This window comes from Peromyscus leucopus, chromosome 1 (assembly GCF_004664715.2).
Source record: "Peromyscus leucopus breed LL Stock chromosome 1, UCI_PerLeu_2.1, whole genome shotgun sequence".
Lineage (NCBI taxonomy): Eukaryota > Metazoa > Chordata > Mammalia > Rodentia > Cricetidae > Peromyscus > Peromyscus leucopus.
The window spans coordinates 147,543,763-147,556,192 of NC_051063.1; the positions used below are offsets into that span (position 1 = coordinate 147,543,763).

Sequence of the window (12,430 nt, forward strand, 5' to 3'; positions counted from 1 at the left end):
TTTTTTTTTTTGGTTTTTCGAGACAGGGTTTCTCTGTGTAGCTTTGCACCTTTCCTGGAGCTCACTTGGTAGCCCAGGCTGGCCTCGAACTCACAGAGATCCGCCTGGCTCTGCCTCCCGAGTGCTGGGATTAAAGGCGTGCGCCACCACCGCCCGGCGGCTTCAAGTCTTTAAAGGTCAAGAAAGACTCTTGCTTGGGTTGAAATTCTTTCAGAGGTTGAATGACTCTTCTCTGGAACCATTTCTCTCCCCAGCTTGAGCATCAGGCTCAGCAAGTCTGCAGGGGCATATTAAAGCATAAAAGGCACAGAAACAAAATTGAAAACAAAATTTATGGCCCCTTTTCAGACCAATATCCTAAAGCTGACCAAAACAACCAATCAGATAGAGTTCCCTAAATTGCAGAAGAAATTTAACGGGCACTTATATTAAACTACACACAGACAGGGGAGTCCAGTCATTTCCTAGCTCCCCGGGGAAGGGAAGAAGAATGTCACAAAGACTTCACTTGAGATAGAGAGATGAGATGTACTTGCCAACAGCCAGCTCATCTCTTCCTTATTCCTGCTAATCTCACGGATGCTCATCTGTCATGCAATCCTCAGGCCACCTCAACAGGCCCGTGTTGCAGCGGAAATTTTCTGATGAAACTCAAGAACTCCTGTTCCTGAGTTTAGAGGTGTAGTTGGTAGGACACTTATCTAGGATACATAACTTGTCCATGATGTCCCATTCTTGTGTGGTAAGATGGTGTTATTTTTTCCTTCAGCTGTATGGAATGAGAGCAGTCATCAGGGCTGCGCACTAACCCTGCAATATATGCACATGTACCGTGAGTGTACATGCACACACCACGCAAATCCTCTCCAAGAGTGCTGAGGGAAGACCCCAAACTGTAGACCTTTCACCCAGAAAGCTCAATGCTTTCTATGGGACTGGGGATGACTTCCTACCATGGTGAGTCCCATCCTTTGCCCACCCATCCATTCTCCAATTTCCTTGCCAACAGGACTCTGGTTGTGTCTGGATAACAACTTAGTGTGGTGGTTCTTCTTCGTTATTGTCTTCCTTAGGGTTACCATTGCTACGGTGAAACGCCATGACCAAAACAATGTGGAGAGGAAAGGGTTCATTTGGCCTACACTTCCACATCATAGCCCATCACTAAAGGAAGTCAGGACAGGAACTTAGAAGGCTGGGAACCTGGAGGCAGGAGCTGATGAGGAGGCCATGGAGTTCTGCTTACTGGTTTGCTCCTCACGGCTCGCTCAGCCTGCTTTCTTACAGAACCCAAGACCACCGGCCCAGAGATGGCACCATCCACAATAGCCTGGGCCCTCCCCCATCAATCCCTAATTAAGAAAATGTCCTAGAGGCTTGCCTACAATCCGATCTTATGGAGGCATTTTCCTAATTGAGGCTCTGTCCTCTCAGATGACTTTAACTTGTATCAAGTTGACCCAGAACTATCTAGCACACTGATCAACCTGACCAATTTTAGAATCCCCATTAAAATACATCTGAATATGTCCGAGAGGGTGTTTTTCAGAGAGGTTCAAACAGGGAGAGAAGACATATTCTGAAGGTGGGCAGCAGTGCATCATGCGCTTCTCCCAGACCGAGGCAAAAGGAGAAAGTATGCAGAACACAAGCATCCCCCCGCTCCCCCCCCCCCCCGCCATCTCCTCTCTGCTTCCCGGTTGCAGAAGCGATGTGATCAGCTGCCTCAGGCTCCGACTTGTCAGCCTTCCTGCCATGATGGACTGGAACTCGAACTCTGGAACTTCTCCTTCCTCAGGTTCCCTCTGTCAGGTGTTTTGACACAGCAAGAAGGAAAGTAAGTAGCAAAATGATCAGCCTCAAAAAAATCATGTGTCCCTCTACCAGCGACTGGGTTTAGAAACAAGCGTGTGACCAGTTCTGGCCAATAATATATAAGGATGCATCGTCTAGAAAACTGCGTTGATTTTCCTTTCGAATGGGAGGGGAGGTGTCCTTTTGTGCTGCCCCCTTTCCCTCAGTTGTGTGTGCATGCTACGACACAGAGCGGGGAACAAGGGGAGCTAACAGAGAAATACGAACAAGTACAATGGTGTACATGTATAAAAATGTCATGATAAAATTCATTATTCTGCATGCTAAATACTGGAATGAAAATTTGAAAAGAGGCCTGGTGGGCATTATTCCCTACGTCTCTTCTGCTACAAACTGAGCCCATACAAGTGAGCATCCCATTTCCCATGCCCTACCCAGTAGAAATGCCTCTCCTCATGGGATGGCACTGGGCAGCAGGGAGTGAGTGGGACATCCAGACAGACCCAGACATGGGTGGCCACTGGCTGGAACATTTCTCTGCCCGTGCCTGCCTGCCTTGCCCCTGAAATGAGAAGTCATGTTATAATCAAGCACCTCCCAGAGAGGACTCATGGATACTGAGGCTCCACGCCTGGCCTGGAGCAAGCACTCCACAAATACAGACTTCTTCTCTCTTACCTCAAAGGTCCAGTGATTGCAGTTTTCAGATCCGATGTCTCTACCTGAGATCTGGTAAGTGGACTTTAGGGACTAGCTGACATGAGTGATTTAAAGATCAGAATGGCTCAGAAACGTCGCGTTCCATCATTTCCAAGCGCCAGACGAGATACACCTAGCACCCATCATAAATAAAAGATGCTATTTCCTTAAAGCCTTTTGAAAACAGACATCAGATCACAAAAGCGTTCTGAGCACCCAGTGAAGTTAACCACGCCTGCCTACCTGCAGCCGCTGTCTCTTTGCATTTGAAGTCATCGACGTTATTGTCTACTGCCGGGATACCTCCGACCCCAGGCTGAATCAACGTTTCTGACGAAGCTCCTCATGTCATCTACCGAGGGCTGCATTTTGAAATGTGACTTAGGCTTTCATCATCATCATTATTATTATTTTGCTCTGGTAGACACATACAAATTTAGAACCCAAAAGAACACTTTCATTTATATTCTGTGACTCCTGCGGGGGAGGCAAGAAGAAGCTTTTTTGATACATGTCGCACTTGTAGGTTTAAACCTCCCTTCTTCTTTGCAAATACGATGGAATGTAACATTTACCAGCAGCCGAGAATTCCTGAAGCGCCACCAGCAGCGACATGTTCTCTAGGTCGGAGATATCTGTTCGGTGGCCAGTGAGGCCATCTCGCCGTTCCTGCCCCCCCCCCCAAGAATGAACCAATTAGAAAATTGTCGAAGCCAGTGGCCCTCCCTTCCGAGACTGTCAATCAAAATTGTTAAGGGTGTCTCTGGTGGGCCCATTATGTTCTCCCAGGGTCCAGGTGCTGTTTGTCTGTCCCATGTTTTTGGGAATCCTGAGACTTGAAACCCTGCATCATTTACCTATGTGTACCCCAAATCCAGCAGATTTATATGTTTATTCACTATTTATATAATGTAGTAAATGTAGTGGACAACCCTAAGTGCGATGGTTAATATGGGATGTCAGCTTGGCTGAACTGAGGAATGCCAAGGGAGCTGGGAAGCACGCTTCAGTGTGACAGTGAATGTTTCCAAAGAAGACTGGCATATGGGTCATCAGACCGAGTGAAGAAGACGCCTCCTGAGTTTGGGTGGGGCACCATTCGGTTTACAGAGTTGAGGAGCAGGGGTGGGGGGGGTGGGGGTGTGTCCCCTGACAGAACAGAACGATGGAAGGAGAGAGCTTCTCTGTTTGTGCCTCTCTCCACAGCCCCTTTTTTCTTTCCTCCCTCCCTCCCTTCCCTCCCCTCCCTCCCTCCCTTCCTCCCTCCCTCCCCTCCCTCCCTCCCTCCCTCCCTTTGGCCCTTCCTTCCAGACCTGGTATGTTTCTCAAGTTGCAGCCCTTGAATATCAGTGTCAGGGACTCTGGCCCTTGGACTTGCTCTTGGGCCTTTGGCCTCACACTGGGACCACATCATTGGTCTGTGCGGTTCTGAGGTTTGCTACTTCTGGGACCAGGCTCCAGCCCACAGCACTCAGAAGATGGCTTCTCATTGACCTTCTCAGCATTTATCAGGTGACAAAATCTAATCCCTGCCCTCACAATGCACATGCATCTCCTCTTGGTTTTGTTTCTCTGGAGAACCTGAGTCACACTGAGGACTCCCTATAATATTTTCTTAAATATTCTCCATATGTTTTACACAACCTCTACTTTGTGAGTGCTACCTTCCAAGCAATTGCCTTTCCCAGCAGGCTGGTGGATTCCCACGAGGCACTGCATGGAGTTTGTGACAGACTAGGTAGACTACGAAGGATCTAAGGAATGTCAGGCCAGGCAAGGCAAATATCTGCACAGAGAATGCCTGGGCCTCTACAATACAATGGTTCTGGGGCCTCAACCTCCCGAGTCATAGTATATACATACATATACATATACATACACATATATACATACACATACACATATACACACATACACATATACATATACACATACACATACACATACATATACATACACATATACATACATACACGTATACATATACATATATTGTGTATGTGTATGTATGTATGTATATGCTAGATTTATTTATTTTATGCTATGTGTGGGTATTTTGCCTGAATGTGCACCTTGTGCATGCCTCGTGCCTGCAGAGGTCAGAAGAGGGTATGGGAGCCCCTGAAACTGGAGTTGTAGATGGTTGTGAGCCATCTTATGGGTGCTGGGAACCCAACCTGGGTCCTCAGCAAGAGCAACAAGGGTTCTTAACTGCTGCGCTGTGCCATGTCTCCAGCCCCCAAGTCTTTTTCTCTTTTTTTCTTAAAATATTTGTTTTATTTTGTGTGTGTATTTGACTTCATGTATGTAAGTGTACCGTGTGCATGCCTGGTACTGGAGGAATCCAGAAGAGGATACCAGATCCCCTGGAACTGGGGTCATGGATGGTTATGAGTCACCATGTGGGTGCTGGAAACCAAACCTGGGTTCTCTGCAAGAGCAGCAGGTACTCATAAACACTGAGCCATCTCTTTTAATATTCTTTGCAGGGCTATAGCATCTAGATCTTATAGATTTCATTAGTTCATCTTCTCCCCAAACCAAATCCAATAGATTCCAGAAAGCTCTAACCAGGCCCTTAGCTGGTATCCATGGTCCAAAAAATGACTTCTGAATGAACAGGCCTAGGTTTGCAGAACTCAAAAATTCATATAACTGAAAGGTTCCCTTAGGAAAAAGAATATGAAATTATTCTATTAGCTTTCCTGGAACTACAACACTAATAGATACCTGAAATTATCAGCTTTAAAAAGAGAAAAGCGGGGTGGAGAGATGGCTTAGCAGGTAAGAGCACTTGCCATGGAGGCCTGACAACCTGAGTTCGAGGCCTCAGTGGTTGTCACTGAGCCCGCTTGGAAGTGTTTCTCCTCCAAGGGAGCCTTTGGATTCCACCACAGCCTCGGCCAGCACCTAGTGTAGCCTTGGGAGTCAGAAGTCATTTAAAAACACACCTGGGTTTCCAACCTGGAGAAGCTGTGGGATAATACATGCTTTTTAATTTCTGAAAAAGCATTATGGTAATCTGTGGCCTGAGCTCTGTCTTGTTTAAGTTTCAAGGTTTCCCTTTGGATTCTAGGGGTTAAATTTCTCTCTCTCTCTCTCTCTCTCTCTCTCTCTCTCTCTCTCTCTCTCTCTCTCTCTCTCTTTTTTAACTGGAGCTGAGGACCGAACCCAGGGTCTTAAGCTTGCTAGGCAAGTGCTCTACCACTGAGCTAAATCTCCAACCCTAATTTGTGTCTCTCTTAGCAGGGCATGAGAACATCTTTTTGGAGAGATGGTGCTTTTGCATAAGAGATCACCTCCTTTTAAAAATATTCTCAAGAGTTTAAAAGTATACTCCGAGCTCATCAGGGATGAGGAGCCCATCCACAAGGAAATGTCGTTTGTTGACACTCTCTTTCTCCATGCCCTTAAGGAACTTGGGGTAAGGGAGGGGGTAGCCTTTGCTTTATGTGCCAATGACTCTGACTTCCAACCCAACCCCCAAGGCCTTTAAGGGACTAAGGAAGGTCTAGGCTGACCTCAGAAGGTACCACAGGAAGACACCTGCTTCTCACCTATCACATGGGACCATGATATGACCAACTACTGGACAAACCAGATCTAGTTGGAGTAATTTTTGCATTTCAAGTTCGAAAATGTATCCAAAAGTGGCAGTGGGGTTCGCAGACAGCTTCACTAAGTATGTCAAAGTTCAAGTTCATCTTTGGTGGAGAAGAGTTCTGCAGTTACTGACCAGCTAGTGATGTCTTTCTAATCTCAGGGATGAGAACTTGGAGAGGATTTTGCATTTACTGTCCAACAATATCTTATAAAATTATTTATACTTCAGCATTGTTTTAATATTATATGTTCTCTAGAGATCATGTAAAATACATGGAAGGGTATTATTGTAGGTTATATGTGAATACTAGATCATTTTATAAGGTCCTGGAAGACTCCTCTAAATAAATAAATAAATAAATGTTGGAACTTCACATCAATGATGTGATGACTTCTATGCCAAATCACATCAGGAGAGTCTTCTGGAATTTTCTAAACTAGCTGTCACTATTTGTTCTCAGATTTTTCTGTTTGTTCATTTTTATTGTGCTAGTTCGAATATGCGACAAGATAGTGTCCCCCAAAGATAGACAGGCCTTAACCCACAAAACCTGTGGCTGTTACTGTATATGGCAAAGAGGACTTTGCAAATGCCATTAGATTAAGGATCAAATAGAGGTGGTCTTAGGGTTTCTATTGCTGTGAAGAGACACCATGACTATGGCACCTCTTATAAAGGAAGACATTTAACTGAGGTAGTGACTTACAGTTTCAGAGGTTTAGTCCATTATCATCATGGTGGAGAGCATGGCAGCATGCAGGCAGGCAAGGCGCTGGAGAAGGAGCTGTTACATGCAGACTCAAAGGCAACAGGAAGTACTGTGTGCCACACTGAGCTAAGCTTGAGCAAAAGAGATCTCAAAACCCGCCTCTACAATGACACATTTCCTCCAACAAGACCACACCTATTCCAACAAGGCCACTCCTCCTAATAGTACCACTCCCTTTGGGGCCCATTTTCTTTCAAACCGCCACAGGGATATTATCCTGGGTCAACCTAGTGGGCTTTAACTGCAGTCAGAAGTGTTCTCCAAGGAGGGGTGCAGAGATGTTTGACACAGAGGAGGCAGGCTGAAAATGTAGCCAACCTGCTACTCAAAAACCATGATATTACATATATTTAGTGTATGTGTATGGATGCATGCCACAGCATGAATGTGGAGGTCAAAAACCATGATAGTACATATATTTGGTGTATGTGTATGGATGCATGCCACAGCATGAATGTGGAGGTAAAAAACCATGATATTATATATATTTGGTGTATGTGTATGGGTGCATGCCACAGCATGAATATGGAGGTAAGAGGACAACTTTTGAAATTGTGAGAACCAAAGTTATATTTTAAGTTTTAATTATTGTGCCTAAGACATCCATAAAACAAAAATGTCTTTAACCTGCAAGCCCCTTGTGTAAGGATAGACACTTCCTGAAATGCTGGAGGCCATTGTTTTAGAAGATAACAAGCCACATGTTTTCACTCCCCTAGACAAGTTTGTTTGACCCATCTGCACCAGATGTGCTTGATCACATGTGGGTGGGAGGTTCATCGGCAGGAAATACATCAGGATGTTTGCTTGCCCCCGATTGGATCTGGTGGGAAATACACAGCCTTGTAGGTTTTCCTTTATAAGTCTCTGCAAAATGTGTCTCATGGCCATTTTCTGGGAACCCTGGAATGGTCCTGGCCAGAATCCATCATCCTGGCCAGGATTTAATTAAAGCTTGCTTCAAATTCTGACTCAAAATTGTGGTAGTGGTCTTATTCTCAAGCAGTGGGTTTCACAGTTCTCAAACCTGGGACAATGGTTGAGATGTCCATCAACATATCCAAGCTGACACTGGCTGCCAGGTTCTCCCAGCATCCTTCAGTCTTTACCTTTAAAGGGCCCTCCTGGCTGGCATACCCCGCACTCTATCCTGAACTCTCCAGCCCAGGTATTGGGCTGGGCTGCCCTCCCCGCAGATCCTCTGGCCCCTGTGTAACTCAGCCATTTTGGCTCTGCCTGTCTTGGCCCAGGCTACCTCTCTTAGTTGGCAGTTCCTCTCTCCTCTCCCCTCCCCGTTCTCCTCACATGAGTGAGCTCAGGGTCGTGTTCACTCTGGACTCTCCCGGATGTCTGTCTCTGCCTATGCTCTCCTTGTTACCTAGAATTAACTTTCTCCTCCACCATACCTAGGAGCAGTCATGTCCTTTCCTTTCTTTCTTTCTCCCCCCCCCCCCCCCGAGACAGGGTTTCTCTGTGTAGCTTTGCGCCTTTCCTGGATCTTGCTCTGTAGACCAGACTGGCCTCGAACTCACAAAGATCCGCCTGGCTCTGTCTCCCAAGTGCTGGGATTAAAGGCGTCCACCACCACTGCCCAGCTCTTTTTTTTTTTTTTTTCCTTTCTATTTCTTTTTTACAGTCAGAAGTCAGTTCTCTGTTTCTACCCTGTGTGCCCTGGTAGAGAACTCAGGTTGTCAGGTTTGGCAAACAGGTGCCTTTACCTACTGAGCCATCTGGCCTCGCCCAAAGCTGCTACTTTTGACAATAGACATGTGACTCCAAGCTGCCTAGTGGGCAAGGAAGGCAAGGAAATGGTCCCCCTCCGAGAGCCTGAGGGAGGGGCTCTCCTAACCTCGCCTGACTACTCCGCCAAAGGGCTTCAAATTTTCGGATGCCCCAAACTGCAGGAGAATCTGTGTGCATTATTTTCAGCCACCAAGTTCGTCATTGTTTGTGGCTTCCTGACATTTCTGGGTAGCTGAGGAGGAGCCAGCAATGCAGATGTGAGGAGATCTGGCAGAGCTGGCTGGGGCATCAGGCTCAGATCCGGGGGCATCAGGCTCAGATCCGGGGCAGTGTGCCGGGGCATCAGGCTTAGATCACTACCATCTGTAGTCTTGCTTGGCAAACATGGTGGTCAGCCCTCCCTGCTTAGATACCAGTCCCTAGCCCCACCATGAAGCCTGCCTGGTGCCTCAGGCCACATCAGTGGCCTCAGGCGCCTTTGCAAGCTCCCACTGAGCTCCCACAAACCCAGAATTTCCGTTGCTGATCACCTACTTCCGGCCTGGTCACTTTGGCCTCCGCAAAGTGGATCCCTGCTCTACCATCCTGTAGCCGAGTCTCCCTCCGTCCAGCAAAGTCTATATCCAGGACAACTTTTGTCATGTGTGGGTAGCTCCCTTAAGTCCCCCAATAAATTGTCCTTTTACTGTGGTTAATGATTCTATATTAATTTCACACCCACCCACCCTGTGAGGTCTGTCTGCTGCTTAGATCCAGCCTACCATGTATGATTCCAAGATCAACTTTTAAGCTGAATCTGTATTACTGTTTTCCCATCACAATCTAGAAAATCAACAAAACAATATCTAAGCCTTCACTTGTAGTGTTGGCCAATTTCCATGGTGTAAATCTCCCTTTCACTGCCAATTTCCAGCTACCAACCCATCACAGAACATGGGTTTAGAATGGTCTTGTGGCCATTATCTCCAGTTTCTGTTGAATTGATATAATACACAGAGATACAGGCCCTAAGCATAAGCAATTTTTTTTTTTTTAAAAAAAAATGTGGTCAAAATAATTAGGAAGTGTTTGTTTTCATAGTGTTTGTTTTCATCTAACATTCTTAATTGCAAGTTCACATAATTAATTGCATGTGTATAACAACTGGTTCACAAAATTCCAGACCACTTGGGAGTTGGCTCCCCTTGAGCAACACAAACCAGCTGCAGGCCGGCCCTGGGACAGAGGCCTTGGGCAACATGCCGAGGATTCTGAGCATGTTTCCAGCCACAGCTAGCCTCTGCAGGGCACAAAGCAGGCCTTCTGATGCCCCCCCCCCCCGGGGTAGAACCTGGGCCAGGAGGAGCCTCTATTGAAGACACCTGTCTCTTAGGTCTTCCTCTGTGACGGTATCTACCTCCCATCCAGCCTGGCATCAGCTGCACTCCTGGACAGCAGTGTTACCTTACTCCGTGCATCTTAGAGCAATGAGTGCCTTGGTGGCCGCTGGTTTGCTCCCAAGTGTGGTTGGTAAAGACGACTGTTAGCAGGCGGTCATACCTAGGTATGCAAAGCCCTCGCCTCACTATTGGCTGGCAAAGGGACTCTGAGCCAACCATCCAGCACCCATGCGCACTCAGTGCATCCGGGGTCCAGTGAGGGTGGGACCACTAGGAAGCAAGGACAGGGCCTGAGAGCTGAAGCAGCCCTGCTGGGGCCCATTGCACACTCCCTGGGAAAGCCTATTCCTGGGAACCAGCAGCGGGTCCAGATCACAGGACGATATCAGATAGCGTAGCCTTCCCCCACAGAAAACAAGACGCAGGCAAGCCATCTGATCCTACTCTTGCATGTTTCCCAGGGACCGAAGAGCCTCTAACATCTAACTCCAGATGAGCTATTCCCTCGTAGAGATAGAAACATGCCCTGTGCCTATCCCTATGACCTTCTAGGGCATCCCTGTGGCCAGCTGGCTGGGAACAGAGCTGAGATGCCTTGGTTGAGGTTCCCTACCTGCTGCCTGCTTGGATCCTGGGCTGTCCAGGGAATTAGGCTACACCGAACCTCACAAACACTGTCCAGGGTCCAGCTTGGGCAGGGCCAGTGAGAAGGTGGCCTTGGCCCGGCTGTGCCTTGGCAAGGCGCTAGGGAAAGGTTCTGAGAAAGTGATCCCTGAGCATGCCTGTGAGGTTACCTCAGAAGAACACAGGCAGAGACCCTAGAGATTTGTAGTTAGTGTCTCTTGCCCCCACCCGAGCCCCTGGTCACTGCCAAGATGGTCCCCTTCTCCCTGCTAGGTCCTTTCCTTCCTGCTTCCCCCCTCCTGGGGCTGGGGCCCATCCGAGGTTGAGTAGTCCAGGCCTTAGCAAACGCCATACTACGCCGTGTCCTCAAAGGAACAAGGTCTTCCTCTGGCAAATCAAACCCAGGAGGACCTGGAGGGGGCACAGGGGAAGGTCTCAGAAGAGACTCCCCTGCCCCAGACTCGCCCTGGCTTCTAGCCACCCCCTCCATGCCCTACCCCTTCCCTGCCCTGTCCGCACCACCCCTGTCTCCTGGCCTCATCCTAAGCGCCCCCCCCCAACACATCCCTAAGACCCCATCTGGTTTATTCCGAGAAAGCTGGACCGGCAGGAATGGGCAGATTGTGGGACCCTGCTGTCCAGGGAGCCTCCTGTATAATCAGCTCTTCCTCTTTTCACCTCTGCCTTTATCCCAGTGTGGATAAAGTCACCGGTCCACAGACTTGTTAGCCAATGAGGCTTTTCTTGGTCTCATGAGTGAAAGACAGATGAAAAGATGAAAATTAAGTCCAAGTCACCGGAAGGTTATTTAGGAGGGATGGATAGAAATATACCAGTGCACACATTGATGTACAGGCCTACGTGAATGTGTGTATGCACATGTATGTTCATGTATCTATACATATCCATACATGTATGCTTGGGGCAGGGGCACTGGCTTATTCTTGGGCACTTGGGATGTCCTGAAGAGGCCCAGGAATACCCATGCTTAGGTGCCTGCTGCAAGGACCCTAGATCTAGGGCACTCGGATTGCCACAAATACTCTGCTCCCGACAACCTGTCCTTCCAGCTGCCGGTCTACAACAGCACCCAGTCTGTGTCCAGTTCCCAGCACAGTGCCTTCCCCCAGTTCCCAGGGCACTGCTTTCCCTTTCAGGCTCTTGGCAATTGTTTAGGATCAGGCATGGTGAGGCCTCGTGTTTTTAACCATGGCTGCAGTCAGAGAAAATGTGCTGCTTGTGGTGCAAGGCACATGCTAACTGACCTTTCACGCTTCCTCCTTCTAGGGCGTTAGGACTCCATCTGGCGCTACTCAATACGTTCTGCTGGCAACTACCACAGCTCATCATCATTAGTGCTTCTTTAAGCAGCTCACTCTGGCTACCTCAAGTACAGACCGGCCTTGCCCACCCTGATTAAGACCAAATTGGTGAAGGAGCACTTCACTCTGTGGGGCTGGCCAGAGGAAGCCAGGTAGCCAGGCCTACCGATGAGCCCAGACTGGTGATATCAACATACAGCAAGTTACCAGCAAGTGAGATGGGGAGCTATGCTCAGGACTCTCATTGATAGGTCTGTACCCGTGTCCAAATGAGTAAGCACGGGATTTTTATCCCAGCAATGTGACATCTAATTACATGCCCAGGCAAGACTGGTTAAATGAGTCAGGAAAAATTGGAAAGCCTTCACACCCATTAGAAAGAGCGACTTCCTAGTGAAAGGATGGAGGGTGGGTGCTGAGACCAATTACAGTCCTGAAGGGAGCCCCGGCAAGCGATTACAGTGCACAGCAGACC

At 47.9% G+C, this 12,430-nt stretch overlaps 1 long non-coding RNA gene across 1 annotated transcript; it reads right to left on the reverse strand.

Annotated features, from left to right (window-relative positions):
* Nucleotides 1-1,701: 1,701 nt before the first annotated feature.
* Nucleotides 1,702-3,046, reverse strand: LOC119087704. Its single transcript, XR_005091208.1, has 3 exons — nt 2,758-3,046; nt 2,494-2,647; nt 1,702-1,805 (listed from the first exon to the last, which is right to left on the reverse strand). It is a non-coding gene; the product is annotated as an uncharacterized LOC119087704 (long non-coding RNA).
* Between the last annotated feature and the right edge of the window lie 9,384 nt (nt 3,047-12,430).